Genomic DNA, 19,249 nt, shown 5'->3' with positions numbered 1-19,249 from the left:
GTCCATTGGTGTGGCCTAATGATGTGACCCACCATGATGTGTATGTTATCCAGGCCGTTCTTTGTCTATATCGCTGATAGGCCCAGCTGTGATGAGTAGGCCCAATTGCTGCATGTGCAAGGCCCACCTGTGATGTATGTTTGAGGCCCACCTGTTGGCTATTTGAGGCCCATTTATTGGATATTTGAGGCTCACCTGTTATGTATTTATGGCCCATATGCTATGGCCCATTGCGATGTATATTAGGCCTTTGTGTGAGGCCATGGTCTCACCTTATGTTTAGCTCTATGTGGGTCACTGCTTGGGAGGGATGTTGGTTGAATATCTGCATTGATGGGCAATGATGGTTGGAGTCCACTTTGTGACCTTCCCTCAGGCCTTATTAGGCCCATTCTCATCGATTTCGATTAATGAGGCTGATTTTGATTCTGATTATCGAGGTCAATTATTGAGGCCGATTCTGATTTCAATTATCAACGCCGATTCCGATTGTCGATACCGATTTCGATTGTCGAGGCGGATTCCAATTGTCGATACAGATTTTGATTATTGAGGCCGATTCCGATTCCGATTGTTGAGGCCTAATGTGATGTATATGCAGCCTGTATTTGAGGCCCACTATGATGTGCATTTGGCCCATGCTTGAGGCCCAATGTGATGTATATACGACCCATATTTGAGGCCCATTATGATGTGCATTCGGCCTGTGTTTAAGGCCCAATGTGATGTATATGATGCCTATGTGATGAGGCCCATTGTGATGCATTTGAGGGCCAGGCGATGGAGCCCATTATGATGTATGTTAGGCCCTTGTAAAAGGCCGATTGTGTTGTGTATTAAGCTCTTGAGTGAGGCCCATGGTGTTGTATATTTGGCCTTTGTGTGAGGTCATGGGTCCATTATATGTTAGGCTCTATGTGGGCCATTCCTTGAGGGCAGTGTTGGTTAAATGTCCACATTATCGATGTCGATTGTCGACGTCGGTTATTGATACCGATTATGAGTATGTGATAACATAACATCATGATACATGCCCATACGCATCATCTGCATGTTTGTTATGAGATGTGGTTGACTATTGCATATGTCATTGGGCAGGTTGTTATGAGACTTCCTGATAGGCGGAGGTTATTTCACATGAGCGCACGTTATGCGTAGGATTGATATATGACTAGATTGTATGACTCTTGTACTTTGCATTGTGTGTTGTGATTACTGTACGCCCTAGCGACATCAGAGCCATAACCTTCACAAACATGTAGTGGATGGCTAGATGGGACATTGAAAATGTTTGGTTCGAGCATTTGGGTGAAATTTCATAAACCGTTGTGGCCAGGAGATGCCCCAACGTCTAGACTGAGTAGATACATGAGCGCCCGAGTGCCGAAACCAGTAGGCCGCTTCTCCCATTGTGTCATGGTCGGTTGGGAGGGGGTGTGACCTTATCCGCCCGAGTGAGGGGGCTGTAAGCTAGGCTGAGTTTGACCACCTCCAAAATGGGCTCACTATCGACAAGCCGGGTAGGCATTAGTATACTACTGGCGAGCGGGTAGTGAGGTCTTTTTCACTCACTGGGCTGCGCGGCCGACCAGGGCGATAGCCAACTTGGAGTGTACTAAACCCCAGTGATGATCCTAGAGATGTATAGTATTGATTTTTAGAGCAAGAGTTGTATATTCAGCATCATATTCATTTATTCACTATCAACTCAGGCTGGTGGTGCACAACTAATTGTTATGTGTACTTTCGCAATGACCAAGATTTCGGTTGGGACACGCAATTAACCTGAGATCAGGAGCTTACCATATTGAGTCTATCTATCCAAATTTATGTATGGGACTAATTTGGATAAAAGTCCTTTATGATAGGCCACATAGCATACGATACCACGTACTATCATCCCGACTTCACATTGCAGCTTGGTCATTTCATTCGCACCACATATTGCATATTACATTACATCATCGCATATGACATTTTGGGTTGATGTGTTTCTGCATTTATATGGTCTAAATACAGCTGACAGTACTCGTGAACTCATCAAGAGTTAAATATTGCATTACAACCTTGACATCTAATCTTTGGATCTTTATAACTCCTCATTTGCATAGTTGATCTATATTATGTACTCTGATATTGTTGACTCATGGACTAGTCAGTATTTTCGCTTACTCTGATATCGTATGAAGCATGATCTTGCCAGTATTTTCGATATTGTTTGATTATGGCATTGGATTGCATACTTCGCACTTACCTTGTGCACATACTTGCACCACCCTTTAAGCTTTCTATAAGTTTATGCACGATAGATATGTGTAGGTGATGTTAGGTTGCAGCAGCGTGGAGCTTGGAGTATGTAGCTAACTTCTGGAGCTTTGATTTTGACATATGTATTTTCCTTTTAGCATTGTATTCAAATATATATATTAGTGGATATGTGATGATGATGTTACCTTTGTGATTTACGTAAACTTGTGGTTATGCTCCTTACGAGGTAAATGTAAGTTGGAAAATCCTCCTTGTAGGTTCTCAGGATCGGAACATGGCATATGGGCACTGGGAGCCGAGAATGGGATATTACAGAGGCTGTCAGCACCGGATTCAGCGATCGGGATTCCTGTGAATCCGATTTTCGGGTTTAGGTCGTGACATGGATTACTCGTAAAATAGAAGATGGTATCCTATTAACTTTCACCATTTTCCTTTCACTATTCATCTAGAAGGCATAGAAGCTATTGATAATGACTCCATCTCTCATGGCGAGCACTGATTCCTTGTCTCCATCAGATCTGGTACTCTTCCCTTAAGAGAAGGCACCATGTTTTGGCGTGAATCCTATTATCCAAGCAGATTTGCCCGTCAGTTCGGGTTTGACCAAATCATGCTAGCGACTTGTGACATTGTTACCAGATTTATGAGGATCTGTGGCATTGGACCGTATAACTGGGCTTTAATATGGAGACAACTCTTGAGTGTTAACACTGGATCTCGCTTTATACTCCCTGGCCAAGGATACCCAATGCACTCTTCCTATTCTTGGATGCGTTGGTGGGTCCACTAGTACTATTTGGTCCGTAGATATTATTCAGCTGACCATGCCATATTCATTCCTCCACCACGACTAGGGAGTTATCAAAAAGACCAAGACATTGGTTTTTTCAGGGAAACTGACCATTCCCCTTGTTCTGGTCAATTCTGTGCAATGATTTCTTCGAAATACACTTCTCATGAAGCACTATTGGTTGATACTCTTGAAGGTTGGATAACTTTTGGAATATTGTTGCAAAGTACCCATGAATCCTAAAACTTTTCAGAATAAGATGATAATTCTAGGTCATTTTACCCTCCTCTTCCGTTGCAAGTTGTGAAATACATTATTTATGAGGCATTAAGAAGATAAAAGACAGGCAGGCATCATCGTTCTCTTCGAAAAAACAAGCATATCATCGTTGAAAGATTATCTTCTTTAGACTAAAACAATAGCAAATACACTTGGTTAAGTTTAACAGGAATACATTTTGAACAGGAAATATGATTCTCTCTTTTTTTTCTTTTTTCTTTTTTACTCGATATGAAACTTATCTTTCTTACTGTCATACCTTCATGTGGTATATATTTATCATATCATTGCATCATTTTGAGCAATTCTCATGAGTATATTTAATAGATATGTGGAGCTTTAAATGATAAATTATAATAATGGTTAGAATAACATTGCCTAAGTGGTATTCAGAAGGGGCGGGACTAAGTTTTAATTCTAGTTAGTTGTACACATAGTTTAAGCTCAAAAGTAGTTGGAGAAACCATAGTTTAAACTCATAAATAGTTAGAGTTGGTCTTACGCAAATGGCCTATGTAACTCTTTAGACTTCACGGGCTTATCGCGGCCAGGGAAGCTACTAAGGTTGTGGACTTGATAAGATTTACGCACAGAGTTGGCCACAGTAACTCTCTAGAGTTTATGGGGCGCGCAAGGCTACCATTAGGTACCAAATCCAAGGTCGCCAGTCCATCAATGGAGAGTCTCCTGCTTCAGAGACTTGCCCCCGTGCGTTACTACTGAAATCTAACCAAGGATCTGGGGAGTCATCCCACTTCGAAAACTCACTTTTCCTTTGTCTACAGGGTCAAACCCATTCATAAGGGGTGCTATCCGGCCATCCTTATGACACTGCCTGAGACCATATAGATGACATGGGTCTTACATGACTGCTTCATCAATTGTCCACATTGGTGCATATGAAGCTCTTTATGGGCTTTTTAGGGTCACAGACTCCATTGCTACCCTAATATATATATATATATATATATATATATATATGTTGCTGACAATGATAGGTCTTCTGCATGGTTGGCTGCATAAGGCTTGCTGCTATTGCTGCCATCGTCTTTGCTTCTGATTAGCCATAAAAATCAATAATTAATATTTCATCATGGCTGATAGTGTTTTGCCAATATTCATATTATATTTGAGATAATATTAGCTTAATGATGATAGTAATTTTGATAAGATAGGCTTATCTTGGAGATTATGGCGATATCCATCGACTTTTGGCACTTATCATCACTGCTTGATCATGACTTGGTCACATAATTCAATTGTATTGCAACGCTTTTCTTGCTATCATACATGGCAGATCATCATTGCTATTATAGTCCGTTGTAATCATTGTATTTAGCTTTTTCATCTGACGACCTATTCTTGTCATAATTCATTAGCGCTGACCATCGGTGATAATCATTGACATTATCATTGGCATTTTGGCGATTGGCAATATATACATATATATATGTGTGTGTGTATATGTATGTATGTATTTGGCGCTTCTCACCTGCCGAGATGGCTGATGCTTTTGATACACCTCAAAAATTTGCATTTCATTAATACTCAAAGAAAGAAAATATATCACTGAAAAGGAATATAGAGATCCATCTTTATTGCATTCTTGCCTGCCCCCTTTTGATTGAGACAAATTCCACACATCTTCTGAATCAAAACTATATGCATACTCATGGATGGTATATCTTTAGGAAACGGGCGTTCACTAGTATACTTATACCCCGTTCGTCTTAATCCACTACCCGATATGCCTCATTAGAATACACTTTAGATATTATATACAGTCCATCCCATTTGGGGTCAAATTTACTTCCTGTCTTGCGAGTGACCACTCTTAGTCTTTTCAGCATTAACACCATATCTCCCCTTTTGAAGGAACGATGCTTAACCCTTTTATCAAAAGCGGTGAAAATTCTTGCTTGATACAACTGTAATCGTTGTTGGGTTACTAACTGCTTTTCATCCCTCAGATCTAATTCAGCCAATCTGATCTTAGCGTTCTCATCATCTATCATTGACTGATGTACTGCCACTCTGAGCGAAGCAACTTGCATCTCTATAGGGTAATAGCTTCAACCCCGTAGACTAGAGAGTATGGTGTCGCTTTCATTACAGTACGGTGAGTAGTTCTATAAGCCCACAAAGTTTCTTGCAACTTCTCATCCCAATCACATTTGTTCCCTGTAACGGTTTTCTTTAATATTTTCACAATTGTTTTGTTAAAAGATTTGGCTAATCCATTAGGTGGGGGATAGTAGGGTGTTGAAAATGATGCCAAATATTGTATTTCTGACATAATTTCTCCATTCCTTTATTCTTAAATGGAGTTTCAATGTCGGTGACAATCCTTTTTCGAATACCGTAATGGTATATTATTGCATGTTGTATGTAATTCATGACGTCCCTCTCTTTAACACTTCTCAACGCTATAGCTTCAGTCCACTTGGAAAAGTAATCCGTGGCCATTAAGATATATTGTTTCCTTCTGGATGACGGTTGATTTATGAGACTGATAACATCAAGTCCCCAGGCTGCAAAGGGCTAAGAAGCCACTGATTAATGCAAATCTTCAAGAGGTACATGTATTATATCACCATGTATTTGGAATTCATGACATCGTCGTGCATAATCAATTGCATCCTTAAACATTATAGGCCAGTAATATCACATTCGACGTATTCGATGAAACACATTTCTACTAGCCTGATAAGCTCCACATTATCTAGAATGTGCTTCACCCAATATTTGATTCACTTCCTTCGTATCCAAACATCGTAATAATACCTCATTGTAGAATTTCTTATAAAGTTCTTCATTACATGTAATGAATTTCTTTGCTCTTTGTCTTATTTGCATCTTTTGCGTAGGATCCTTCGGTAGGATATCATATTAGAGATAATCCACAAAAGGCTGGCACCAATCATCAATCATGATCTCTAAACAGGATACGGGAAGTACTTTAGCAATCCCGACATCGTCAGTAAGCGATAAGAATCTTCTTTCTTCGATTCTTACTTGTAGAGGGCTCCAATTAGAACAAGCTAAGGCTGTAGCCAGACTGGCCAAAGCATCTGCCTTTGCATTTTCTGACCTAGGAACGTGTTTGACTTCAACACCTTAAAATTGCTCTAAAAGTTGTTGCACACAGCGATAATATGGAAGGAGTTCTTCTTTCTTACTTTATATTATGTAATAAGCTGGTTTATTACCAGCTTAGAATTGTCGAAAATTTGCTATGTCCTTATCTTCATTTCCTGGGCTAGTTCCATCCCTATAATGAGGGCTTGATACTCAACGTCATTATTATTGCACATCTCACCTAATGTGAAAGAATAAGGCAATAGATCGCCTTGTGGACTGATAATTATTATTCCAACACCAGTTCCTGAAGTTTTGTAAGTACCATCAAAATACATCTGCCACGGGCCGCATAGTTCCATCACCATCACCTGTTCATCTGAAAAATCATCATTTATCATTTCACTGTCTAATACGAGATGGGCTTGTAAGTTTTCTAGCTCCTATGATTGTCAAATTTTGTAGTGCCAAAACCTCTTAGAATCTGTATCTTGTTTCGTTCGTATTCAAGGTCAAGAAGTTCTATTTTAAGATTCTAGTACAAGTTCAAGATGATTCATTTCAAGATTCAAGCATCACAAGTATAAGAGTTTAAGAACTACAACAACTGATACTTCATGATATCAAAGCCTCATCTAAGTCAAGACAATATACTTTACTTTGGTATTTAAAGCTCAAAGTGAAATACAACTCAAGTACTTCAAGTTCAAGCTTCAAAGTGTCACAAGTTCAAGCTTTTAAAGGTACTTCATGTTCAAGATTCAAAATACATCAAGTTATTAAGCTCCGTGTACTTCAAGATCAACAATCAACTAAAGCAAAAGATGTTTCAATGTTCCAACATCGCTTATAAGGTATGAATGACCCTAGATTGACTATAGGTTAGATCATTGTTGATTGCATACTTTAACTGGGGTCATTACATAAGTGTATAGATTGTTTCTCAACTAGTCTTAGATTATGTTCGACTAGTCCTATTATTGGCTTGACCAGTCTAAGAAATTCCTTAACCAGTCCTAGGTTTATTACTGATTTTTAGGATTTTATGTTTTAGCATCGACCAGTCCTAGGTTTGTTACCAATTTTTGGGGTTTTATGTTATAGCCTCGACTAGTCCTAGAGACTGCTCGACCAGTCGAGTGAATAGCGCTTGACCAGTCGAGCAGACTCAACTCAAAGTCCAGCAAATAAATTGGGTCCCACACGACCAGTCATGGGTAGGACTCGACCGGTCGTGGAGGCCACTCAATTGGTTGAGTGGGCCCTTTGACCAGTCGTGGAACGACCTTATCTTATCGTGCCCAAAATTTTAAAAATTTATTGGTCCTTCGACCAGTCAAGTGAACCTCTGGGCCAGTCTAGGCAACAGTTTCTGCACTTATAAATAGAGCACGATTTTCAGAGTTTGGTATTCAATTCAAGCAAAATCAAGACATCACTCTAAGAGATAAGTTAGTGATATTCTTAAGCTACTTAGTGTTCATTTAATATTCTCTTTAATTAGCTTTTTTGCATTTAATTTTGTATTCTACATTACAATCTTATTTGAAGAAGAGATTGAAGTTTTCCCATTTCTTGGAATCAAAATCAAATCAAGCTAGCCCAAAGTGATTTAATCTAAAAATCATTTAGAACTTAGAACCTTCTCATAAGTAATTGTGAACATTGAACACCTATGCTAAACTTCTACTCCAAATTGGTTTTACTGAGCTGCATTAAAGGAGAATATCCAGATAAGTATTTTACATTTTTGTAAATCTATTCTTTTAATTTCTTTGAGATTGCGCCAAAAAAATCTCTTTCTTTTTGGTTTGTCTGAGGTGATCCAGAAAACTCAAAGTGTGGGGTTTTTGAATTGTGTAAGCCCACTTGAAAGACACAATTGGGAAGGTTTTAAGTGAACCTTGAAAAACCTATTTCATAGTAAACGCCAATATCCACTGTGTGAGGATATTTGGAGTGGAGTAGTTGTGTGGCTATTTTTCTAAACAGTTGGTGTACACACAAGCGAACCACTATAATTTTTGGTCTTGTGGTGACTGATTGATTGAGGCATTGTGTGGATGTTGTAATTTCCTTTTTTATGCATTTGTGGAGAATGTTGTAATCCTTTTATGTAAGTTTGGGAATGTTGTAATAGCTTAGCATTTTCTTTGCTATTTTATTCTTTATTCCTCTATATCAGTTTGGGATTTTGATACACAAACCATTCTAGGAATCAGGTTGTCTTACCATAAGCCATTGGTTTTTGGTGTATGGTTGTCCTTAGAACAACATTTGTATCAACCTCTCAATACTTGTACATTTGAGGTTGTTATTCATTTCTGTATAGTGGGATTGTTTAAGTGCTATCTTTATTTATATTTGTTTAAATTCGCATTTATTTTTTATTTTGGAGTAGTCCTATTCACCACTCCCCCCCCCCCCCCTCTAGGACTCTTAGCTCATCATTTTCAAGTGGTATTAGAGCCTAATAGCTCGCATTAATTATTTTTTGGATTAATTTCCTGAGCTAATTGATCTGAGCTTTTTAGGATGTTAAATTTTAATAGCCTTTCAGTCACTAGGCCTCACCATTTAATGGCTCCAATTATGCCTATTAGAAAGCTAGAATGTGGATTTTATTAAAATCCATGGATGAGAGCGTGTGGCAAGCCACAGTGACTAATTGGACCCCTCCTACCATTGAAGTAACTGGTACTAATGGATCTGTAACTGTAAAAGTAACACCTTATTTTGCTTGGACCGGTCTTTAGAAAAATGAAAGTAGTGTCAATGCAAAGGTTCTAAATGTTATTACTTGTGCACTATCACCGGATGAATTCAAGAGAATTATATCCTGTGACACTGTAAGGCAAGCCTGGGATATTTTAGAAATGACACACGCGGGAACAACAATTGTCAAGAAATCTAAAGTCAAAATCCTCACAACCAAATTTGAAGAAATTCGTATGGAAGAAAGTGGAACTTCCATGGACTTCTATACAAGATTGAATGACATTGTCAACTCTATATGGGTCTCAGTGATAGAATCCTAAAAATTAAAGTCTATGTAAAGATACTACGATCACTGCCTAAACGGTTCAATTCAATAGTGACTGCGATTCATGAACTTCGTGATACGGATAATATGAGGGTATAAGAATTAGCTGGTTCATTACAGACTTATGAGTTAAACTTTAAAGCTCTTAAAGGTAAATCCATCACCCTTAAATCTTTTAAGGGTATTTCTCAAGAAAATAATAATAATTCTAATTTAGAAAATTCTGAAGATGATATGGCCCTTTTAGCTAAAAACTTTTAGAAGATTTTCAAAAGTAAAAAGAGCATTGATTTGCAAAAATCTAATGAAAAGAAAAAAAAATCTAAATCTAAAAACTAAAAATCTTTAAAAGATACTAAATGTTACAACTTCCATGAATATGGGCATATAACAAACAAATGTCCTAAAAAGGATAAACCTAAAAAGAAAGGTATGTTGGCTACTTGGGATGAATCTTCTTGCTCTGAAGCCTCTTCTAAGTCAGAAGATTCTGAAACTGAGTCGGGTAATGAAGTTAAAGCCCTTATGACTCTAACCAAGTTCACTTTTTTCAGATAATGATGATTGAGCTAGTGAAGAAAATTTGAATAGTGATCATAAAAATGAAGAAGATCTTCAAGACGCTTATAATGCCCTAGATAAGGAAAGTTGCAAAATAGCTGTAAAACTAAAACTTCAGAAAGAAATGTTTTCAAAACTTAATGAGAATTTTGATAATCTAGTCTTAGAAAAATCTCACATTTCAGACTGCTTTGAAAAAACTAAATGCGACTTAGATTTTAAAACCTCCTAAGTTGAAAATTTAAAATCTGAACATGAAAAGCTATGACTAGAAGTCTCTTCACTTTTGAGTTTAAAAGACACTTGGAGGTATGCCCAAGGTGATCCTAAGTTAGCAAAACTCTTCTCCTGATCTAGAAAATGTGGCGATCAATCTAGATTGGGCTACGACAAAAGTATTCCTCCCAAACATAAGAATACTCCACACAAATTTATGAGAAGGGAGTCTTCAAACTCAAAAGGGGAAAGTCTGAATCAAAATTATTTTAAAAATGCTAAAACTTTTCAAACCTTAAAGCATAAAAGCAACCATATCAACTATAAAAATCAGAATCATAATCCTTTAGCCGAGAAAATTGTTGATCTACTTAAGGAGCTCTTAAAAACTAACTCAGTGGGTCAGTCTTATAAAAATTACAAAGATAAGAAGACCAACTTTACTCCTAAACCAAAAACTGTAATGAAATGAGTCTCTAAGGTTACATGTTTGGTTGCCCACATCGCTTTCAAAGCTTCCAGCCATTCAAAGTGGTACCAAGCCAGTGGATGCTCCAGACATATGACAGGCGACAAGGGTCTGTTCACCAATTTAAAGACATGACTGATGGTTCAGTCACATTTGGTGATGGTAACAACTACAAAATTTTTGGCTAAGGTATGGTTTAGCTCTTTAACCTCCCTCTATTTGAGAATGTTTTATATGTTGAAGGGTCAAAACACAATTTATTAAGCATTTCTCAACTATGCGATAATAATCATAGTGTAGAATTTACTAACCAAGATTGTGAAATTTTAAATAAAAGTACTTCTGTAATATTAACTGGTCGCAGAACTTCTAAAAACTGCTATATTGTTTGTGAATCAAGCTCATCTAATCTATCGTGCTACATGGTCCATACCGATGAGACCGAATTATGGTATAAACGCCTCGGACATGTACATTACTGCAACTTGTATAGATTGAACAAAAGAGAGTGGTAAGAGATCTACCTAAATTACAGAAAGTAGACAAATTATATGGCAAATGCTAGATTGGTAAACAAACTAGGAGTACTCACGAAAAGGTGAACTCCAATGCCAAATCTAAACCACTCGAACTTCTCCACGTGGATCTCATCGGACCAACTAGAACAGAGAGTCAAGGTGGCAAGAAGTACATTCTGGTAATTGTTGATGACTTTACCAGATACACATGGGTATTCTTTTTAAGAGACAAATCAGAAACCCTCGACGAAGTAAAAAGGATACTAAAACGTATCCAAATGGAAAAGGAATCGAAAGTTTCTAAAATCCGTAGTGATCATGGTTCAGAATTTGAAAATAGCAGTTTTGAGAAATTTTACAGTCATCAGGGAATATCACATGAATTTTTTATGCCCAAAACACCACAACAAAATGGTATAGCAGAAAGAAAAAATAGAATGCTTAAAGAAATGACAAATGTTATGCTAAATAGTACGAAGTTCCTTAAAAACCTTTGGGCCGAAGCCGTAAATATTGCTTGTTATATAATTAATCATGTCTATATTAGAAAATCAAATAGTAAAATGGCTTATGAAATGTGGTTTGATGAGAAGCATATTGTTAAATATTTTCAAGTTTTTTGCAGTAAGTGCTACATTTTACATGACCGAGAAAATCTGGGTAAATTTGACACCAAAAGTAATGAAGGGATATCTTTGGGGTATGCTCTAAATAGTCAAGCGTATCAGGTTCTTAACAAAAGGACTAGTGTAATTCAAGAGTCCATTCATGTGGTTATAGACGATCACTTGAATACACCTGTCTCAAGTTCATAAAATGATGAAGTTCTTTCAATTGATAAACCAAACTCTCCATCAAGTCAAAATAACACTGAACTGAGGACTGTTAAAGACCATCCAACCAATCAAATCCTTGGAAACCCTCTTACTGGTGTGCGCACTCATAAACAACTTGAAGATATGTGTAACTACAAGTGCTTTACATCTCAGATAGAACCGGCTAACGTAAAAGAAGCTCTTACTAATGAAAACTGGATTGTTGCGATGCAAGAAGAGCTCAATCAATTTGTTAGAAATGATTTTTAGTATTTAGTTTCAAGACCGAAAGATAAACACATTATCGAAACAAAATGGATTTTTAAAAATAAGTCTGATGAACTTGGTAATGTTATTGGAAACAAGGCTAGGTTGGTTGTACAAGGGTACACTCAAATTGAAGGCATCGATTATGATGAAACCTTTGCCCCAATAGCTCGTCTTAAATCAATCAAATTATTTATATCCATTACATGTTTTAGAAAGTTCAAAATATATCAAATGGATGTAAAGAGTGCATTCTTAAATGGTGATTTGCATGAAGAAGTGTATGGTGAACAACCAACGGGTTTTGAAGACCTTAAGAATGCTGATCATGTCTACCGCCTAAAAAAAGCACTTTACAGTTTGAAATAAGCTCCTAGTGCATGGTACAAAAAGTTGACTAAGTTTCTACAAAGTCATAACTTTGTAATGGGAAGTATTGATAAGACATTGTTTGTAAAGAAATATAATGATCACATACTAATAGTGCAAATCTATGTTGACGATATTATCTATGGATCTACCTGTGTTAACATAACTGTTGAGTTTGCAGATCTTATGAAGTCCAACTTTGAAATGAGCATGGCTGAAGAATTGAATAATTTCCTGGGGTTGCAAGTCAAACAGCTACTTGATGGTTTCTTTATCTCTCAAACTAAATATGCTCCGAACTTAGTTAAAAATTTTGAATTTGAGAGTAGAAAAAATTTTGATACTCCAATAAGTGATACTTTAAAACTCTCAAAGGACTCTACAAGTAAGAGTGTGGATCCTAAGTTATATTGCAGTATGATAGGTAGTATGCTTTATGTAACTGCGAGTCGACCTGATATTGCATTTAGCATAGGAATTTGCGCTAGATATCAATCTGACCCTAAAGAGTCACATTTAATTGTTGTTAAGCGGATTATGCGGTATGTCGCTAGTTAACTAATCTTGGTCTCTAGTATCCACATGATACTAGTGTGCAATTAGCTAGTTACATGGATGCTGATTGGGCTGGTAACATTGATGATCAAAAATCAACCAGTGGTGGTTGTTCCTATGTAGGGAACTGTTTAGTTTCTTGGTTAAGTAAGAAATAAAGTTTCGTATCCCTCTCAAAAGCTGAGGCTGAATACATTGTTGTGGGTAATGCATGTACTCAGCTTGTATGGATGAAAAAATGCCAAGCGATTACGAAATTGCGCGAGATACTATGGTTTTATATTGTGATAATTCAAGTACAATTAATCTGTCCAAAAATCCAATCCAGCATTCATGAACCAAGCATATTGACATTAGATATCACTACATTCGTGAATTAGTGGATGACAAGACAATTTCTTTGGATTATATTCCGACCGAGACTCAACTTGTTGATATATTCACAAAACCGCTCGACAAAAGCAGGTTTTCTAAATTGAAATTTGATCTTGATATGTGCAACATGAATTGTTGATTCATGTCCTTCTATATCATAATGTATATATTAGTTATTTAAAATTTTTAAATTTTAAAATTTATGAAAAAAAAATGCACATTTTGGGCTGTGCACGACCAGCCGAGTACATACTCGACTAGTCGTGGTACGACCGATCGAGCATGTACTTGACCCATCATGAAACTTGGGATTGCCCTCTTATTTGGGGAGAAAACACTTTTTCTTCAGTTGGGTTGTCATCTCCAACGAGCCCTACGTCGACCGGTCGAACCCATCTTTGATTCCTTCGTGGTTAGTGCGTTGTTTTCGATTTTCTTATAGATTCTAGTCCTTTGTACTTCATTTTCTTCAATTGTGTAGTTTATTTCATGTTTTATGTTGGTTTTTGGGTTTTTCTACTAAAAAATATGATCTACTAGAAACCCATTTTACCTCTTTTGCAATCACTTTATTGCTTGATTTCTTTGTTGCAAATGGAAGGTAGAACCAAGAAGAAAGGATCTCGTGGTCCCTCTTCATGTCGTTCGACTCCTATCATAGTGTGCCACCTTTGGTCGCCCGAGGATGATCCCCATTATATGCGGGATATTTTTTTGTGCAATGTGATAGTAGAACGGCCTGTTAACATTGATCATCTGGCTCCGTTTGATATCCTTCATCTCCTTCAGTCTCTAGGATGAGATAACATATTACATTGCGGTGGGCCGGCATACCACTCCATTGCACAAGCTATGTATGTGTGCATTATTAATTTTTTTACTGAAAATCTGACATTTACTATTGCGACTAGAGAAGGTCCAATTGATGTGGACCGTCATCTTATTTCTGGTTTAATGGACCTTCCAGTTAATGACGACGGTATTCCCATTAGTTCTCTAGTGGCAAAACCTTCTGAAACTGAGAAGCGAATGCTTTCAAGGGAGTTATGCAATATAGATGTGGAATGGAGTACTGATAATGAGCTTGCCTTGAAGTTTCTGTTACTCAGATATAGAATCCTTTATAGGATTTTCATTTTAAATGTTTATCCTCGTTCTGGTAACAAAACCAAACTTACTACATTCATGGTTTATATTCTTCATTCCATCGTTTCTGAAATTTTTGTATGTCTTCCTTCTCTAATTTGTCATAACATCATTCAATTCCGTCTCCACCCATGACACAGTGACATACCCTTTGCTTATCTTATGACTGTGTTAGCCACCCATAGTTTAGTGGCTATGCCTGTCAAAGAAGCTCCCATTCAACACCTAATCTTCAACAACTCTAATATTAACAAGATAAATTTGAAGTTGGCCCCATGCCAAGTTAATGTGGGTGTTGGTGGAGCTGTTGTTGCAAATGAAAAGGATGGTGATTTGCCTTAAGATGACATCAATATGGATGATCTTTTTGATGAAATCGAATCCGATTCTACCGTTGATCCTGATTATCAGCCATCTGACTTTGATGCGCGTTTCTGCTCACTTGAGGAGAAGGTTGAAAGTATGAATGTGTCTCATGATATGCAATTTAAATATATGTGTAAGTATCTGAAGTGCATTAACAAGGGACTTCATCAAATTGATCCTTCCATCCCTGCTCCTTCATCGGGTTCAGATTAGTATTTGAATTTGTGTTATGTAATAACTTTTAAACTACTTGAACTTCTCGTGTTTTATGTGCTTGGACATACTTGCTTAGGAACTTGGTTAACTTGCTTATGAACGTCTCTTGATCATATATTCTCTTATTTCTCATTACTCTTCTATTTACTTCCTTGTTTATCTACTTCCATTATTCTTTATTTGTTCTTTCCTTTGTCATATTATGACAAAAAGGAGGAGAATTTATTCTATCATTCTAATCTTCATTATGATAATGTGCGATTGTGGGTAGGTAGGGAAATTTTTCCCAATTTTTCACTGTATGAAGTTGGTAGTAAGGGGGAGAAAGTAAGGGGGAGTAGTGATGAGTATTGATTGATGATGCGTATTGGTTTAATTAGGTTGTAATCAGTGCATAATTCTTTATTCTACATATATGGTGCATGATTCTTTATTGTGCGTGTTATACTTATCTTATTTTAATAAAGTGTGTTTTGTCACAAATTTGATAAAGGGGGAGATTGTAAGTTTTCTAGCTCCTATAATTGTCAAATTTATAGTGCCAAAACCTCTTAGAATCTGTATCTAGTTTAGTTCGTATTTAAGGTCAAGAAGTTACATTTTAAGATTCAAGTACAAGCTCAAGATGATTCATTTCAAGATTCAAGCATCACAAGTATAAGAGTTCAATAACTACATTAACTGATAGTTCATGATTTCAAAGCCCCATATAAGTCAAGACAATATATTTTACTTTGGTATTTAAAGCTCAAAGTGAAATACAACTCAACTACTTCAAATTCAAGCTACAAATTCAAGCTTCAAAGTGTCACAAGTTCAAGCTTTTAAAGGTACTTCACGTTCAAGATTCAAAGTACGTCAAGATATCAAGCTTCGTATACTTTAAGATTAATAATCAACTAAAGCAAAGATGTTTCAATGTTTAAACATCACTTATAAGGTATGAATGACCTTAAATTGACCATAGGTTAGATCATTGTTGATTGCATACTTTAATTGGGTCATTACATAAGTGTATGGACTGTTTCTCAACTAGTCTTAGACTATGTTCGACTAGTCCTAGTGTTGGCTCAACCAGTCCAAAAAATTCATCGACCAGTCCTAGGTTTGCTACTAATTTTTGGGATTTTCTATTACAGCTCGACCAGTCCTGGAGACTGCTCGACGAGTCAAGTGAACAGTGCTCGAACAGTCGAGCAGACTCTCCTCAAAGTCCAACAAATAAATTAGGTCCCACATGACCAGTCGTGGGCATGACTTGACCGGTCGTGGAGGCTACTCGACTGGTCGAGCAGGCCCTTCGACCAGTTGTGAAACGGCCTTATCTTATCGCGCCCAAATTTTCAAAAATTTGTTGGTCCTTCGACCAGTAGAGCTGACCTCTTGGCCAATCGAGTGAACAGTTTCTGCACTTATAAATAGAGCACAATTTTCAAAGTTTGGTATTCAATTCATGCAAAATCAAGACACCACTCTAAGAGATAAGTTAGTAATATTCTTAAGCTATTTAGCGTTCATTTAATATTCTCTTTAATTAGCTTTTATGCATTTAATTTTGTATTATACATTCCAATCTTATTTGAAGAAGGGATTGAAGTTTTCCCATTTCTTAGAATCAAAATCAAATCAAGCTAACCCAAAGTGATTTAATCTAAAAATCATTTAGAACTTATAACCTTTTCCTAAGTGATTGTGGACATTGAACATCTATGCTAAACTTCTACTCCAAATTGGTTCTATCGGGCTCCATCAAAGGAGAATATCCAGATAAGTATTTTACATTTTTGTAAATCTATTCTTTTGGTTTCTTTGAGATTGTGCTAGAAAAATCTCTTTCTTTTTGGTTTGTCTGAGGTGATCCAGAAAACTCAGACTGTGGGTTTTGTGAATTGTGTAAGCCCACTTGAAAGACACAATTGTGAAGGTTTTAGGTGAACCTTAAAAAACATATTTCATAGTGAATGCCGATATCCACTATGTGAGGATATTAGGAGTGGAGTAGTTGTGTGGCTGTTTTCTAAACAATTGGTGTACACACAAGCGAACCACTATAATTTTTGGTCTTGTGGTGATTGATTGATTGTGGCATTGTGTGGATGTTGTAATTTCTTTTTTTAAGTATTTGTTGAGAATGTTGTAATCCTTTTATGCAAGTGTTGGAATGTTGTAATAGCTTAGTTATTTTTTTTGCTATTTATTCTTTATTCCTCTGTATCGATTAGGGATTTTGATACATAAACTGTTCTAGGAATCAGGTTGTCTTACCATAAGCCATTGGTTTTTGGTGTAAGGTTGTCCTTAGAACAACATTTGTATCAACCTCTCAATACTTATACATTTGAGGTTGTTATTCATTTCTGCATAGTGGGATTGTTTAAGTGCTATCTTTATTTATATTTGTTTAAATTCCTATTTATTTTTAAAATTGGCATAGTCCTATTCAACCCCCCCCCCCCCCAAAGGACTCTTAGCCCTGCCTTTTCAGGGCTGCCAAGAAATTCGCCACTGCTTGTCCTTTTCTGGGCCAATCTCCCCGATAGCAACGACCTTGTCATTAAGAATTTTAGCAGATCCACTCGCGAAATCAATATTATATCGTGGGAGATACAATAATGTCTTAATTTTTTAACTGCAAAGATTAGAGCTAGGCACACTTTCTCGATAGGCGCATAATTGCATTCGGCTCCTACTAAAGTTCTGCTCAGATAATATAGCACAACTTCCGTCCCTTGCTTGTTCGCTTGTGCTAGCAAAGCCACTAATGAATTTTTTAATGTAAAAATATAAAGAATAAGGGGTTTACCAGGCGCTGCCAATACTGGGGGATGTTTCAACAACTCTTTAATCGAATCGAATACGTTTTGACATGACTAGTCCTATACAAATTCTATTCCTTTCTTTATTAAATGAGAAAATGGTTGACACCTTCCTGCAAGGTTTAAAATGAAATGACGAATATATGACAACTTTCCTTGTAAAATTTTTAGTTCCTTCAGTGTTTTTGGGGGCGACATTTCTTGTATGGCTTTGATCTTTCCTAAGTCGATTTCAATTCCTTGATGTCTAACGACAAAACCAAGAAACTTCCCTGACGAAACACTGGATGCACATTTAGATGGATTCATCTTCAGTTGCTTCTTTCTGAGATGAAGGAATACTGAAACTAGATGTTCACAATGTTCTTCATGGTCGTTTGATTGAACCACTAAATAGTCTACATAACATTCAACATGTTTATGCAACATATCTTGGAATATGTTTTGCATCGCTCTCTGATATGTTGCACCAACATTTTTTAGACCAAACGACATGACTTTGTAATAGGAAATTCCTAGTGAGGTTCTGAATGTCGTAACTTCCTCATCTTTCGGAGCCATTCTTATCTGATTATATCCTGCGTAGCCATCCATGAAGGACATGACAACATGTTTCATCATACTATCGATTAACAGCTCTATAATCGGTAGTGGGAAGTCTTCTTTGAGACATGCTTCATTCAAGTCCCTGAAGTCGACGCATACTCTGATTTATCCACTCTTCTTTTCCATTGGGATGATATTCGATATCCACTTGGGATACTTGACTTCCCTAAGGAAGCCAACTTTGATGAGTTTGCCCACTTTTTCTTCAATCAAAGGAACTAGCTCTGGATGGAATCTTGTAAATGTTATTCTATCTAGCTCCTATGATTGTCAAATTTTATAGTGTTAAAACCTCTTGGAATCTATATTTTGTGTAGCTCATCTTCATATTCAAGATCATGCAATTTAAGTATAAGTTCAAGATGTTCCAATTCAAGATTCAAGCAGCACATGTATAAAAACAAGAGATTCTTACACATGTTCAAGTACAACAGCTGATAGATCAAGCTCTCAAACTTCAACTATGTCAAGATAATGTGCTTTACTCAACTTC

The sequence above is a fragment of the Magnolia sinica genome, chromosome 3, assembly GCF_029962835.1.
Source record: "Magnolia sinica isolate HGM2019 chromosome 3, MsV1, whole genome shotgun sequence".
NCBI classification, from domain to species: domain Eukaryota; kingdom Viridiplantae; phylum Streptophyta; class Magnoliopsida; order Magnoliales; family Magnoliaceae; genus Magnolia; species Magnolia sinica.
Note: the sequence above shows the minus strand (reverse complement) of the source record.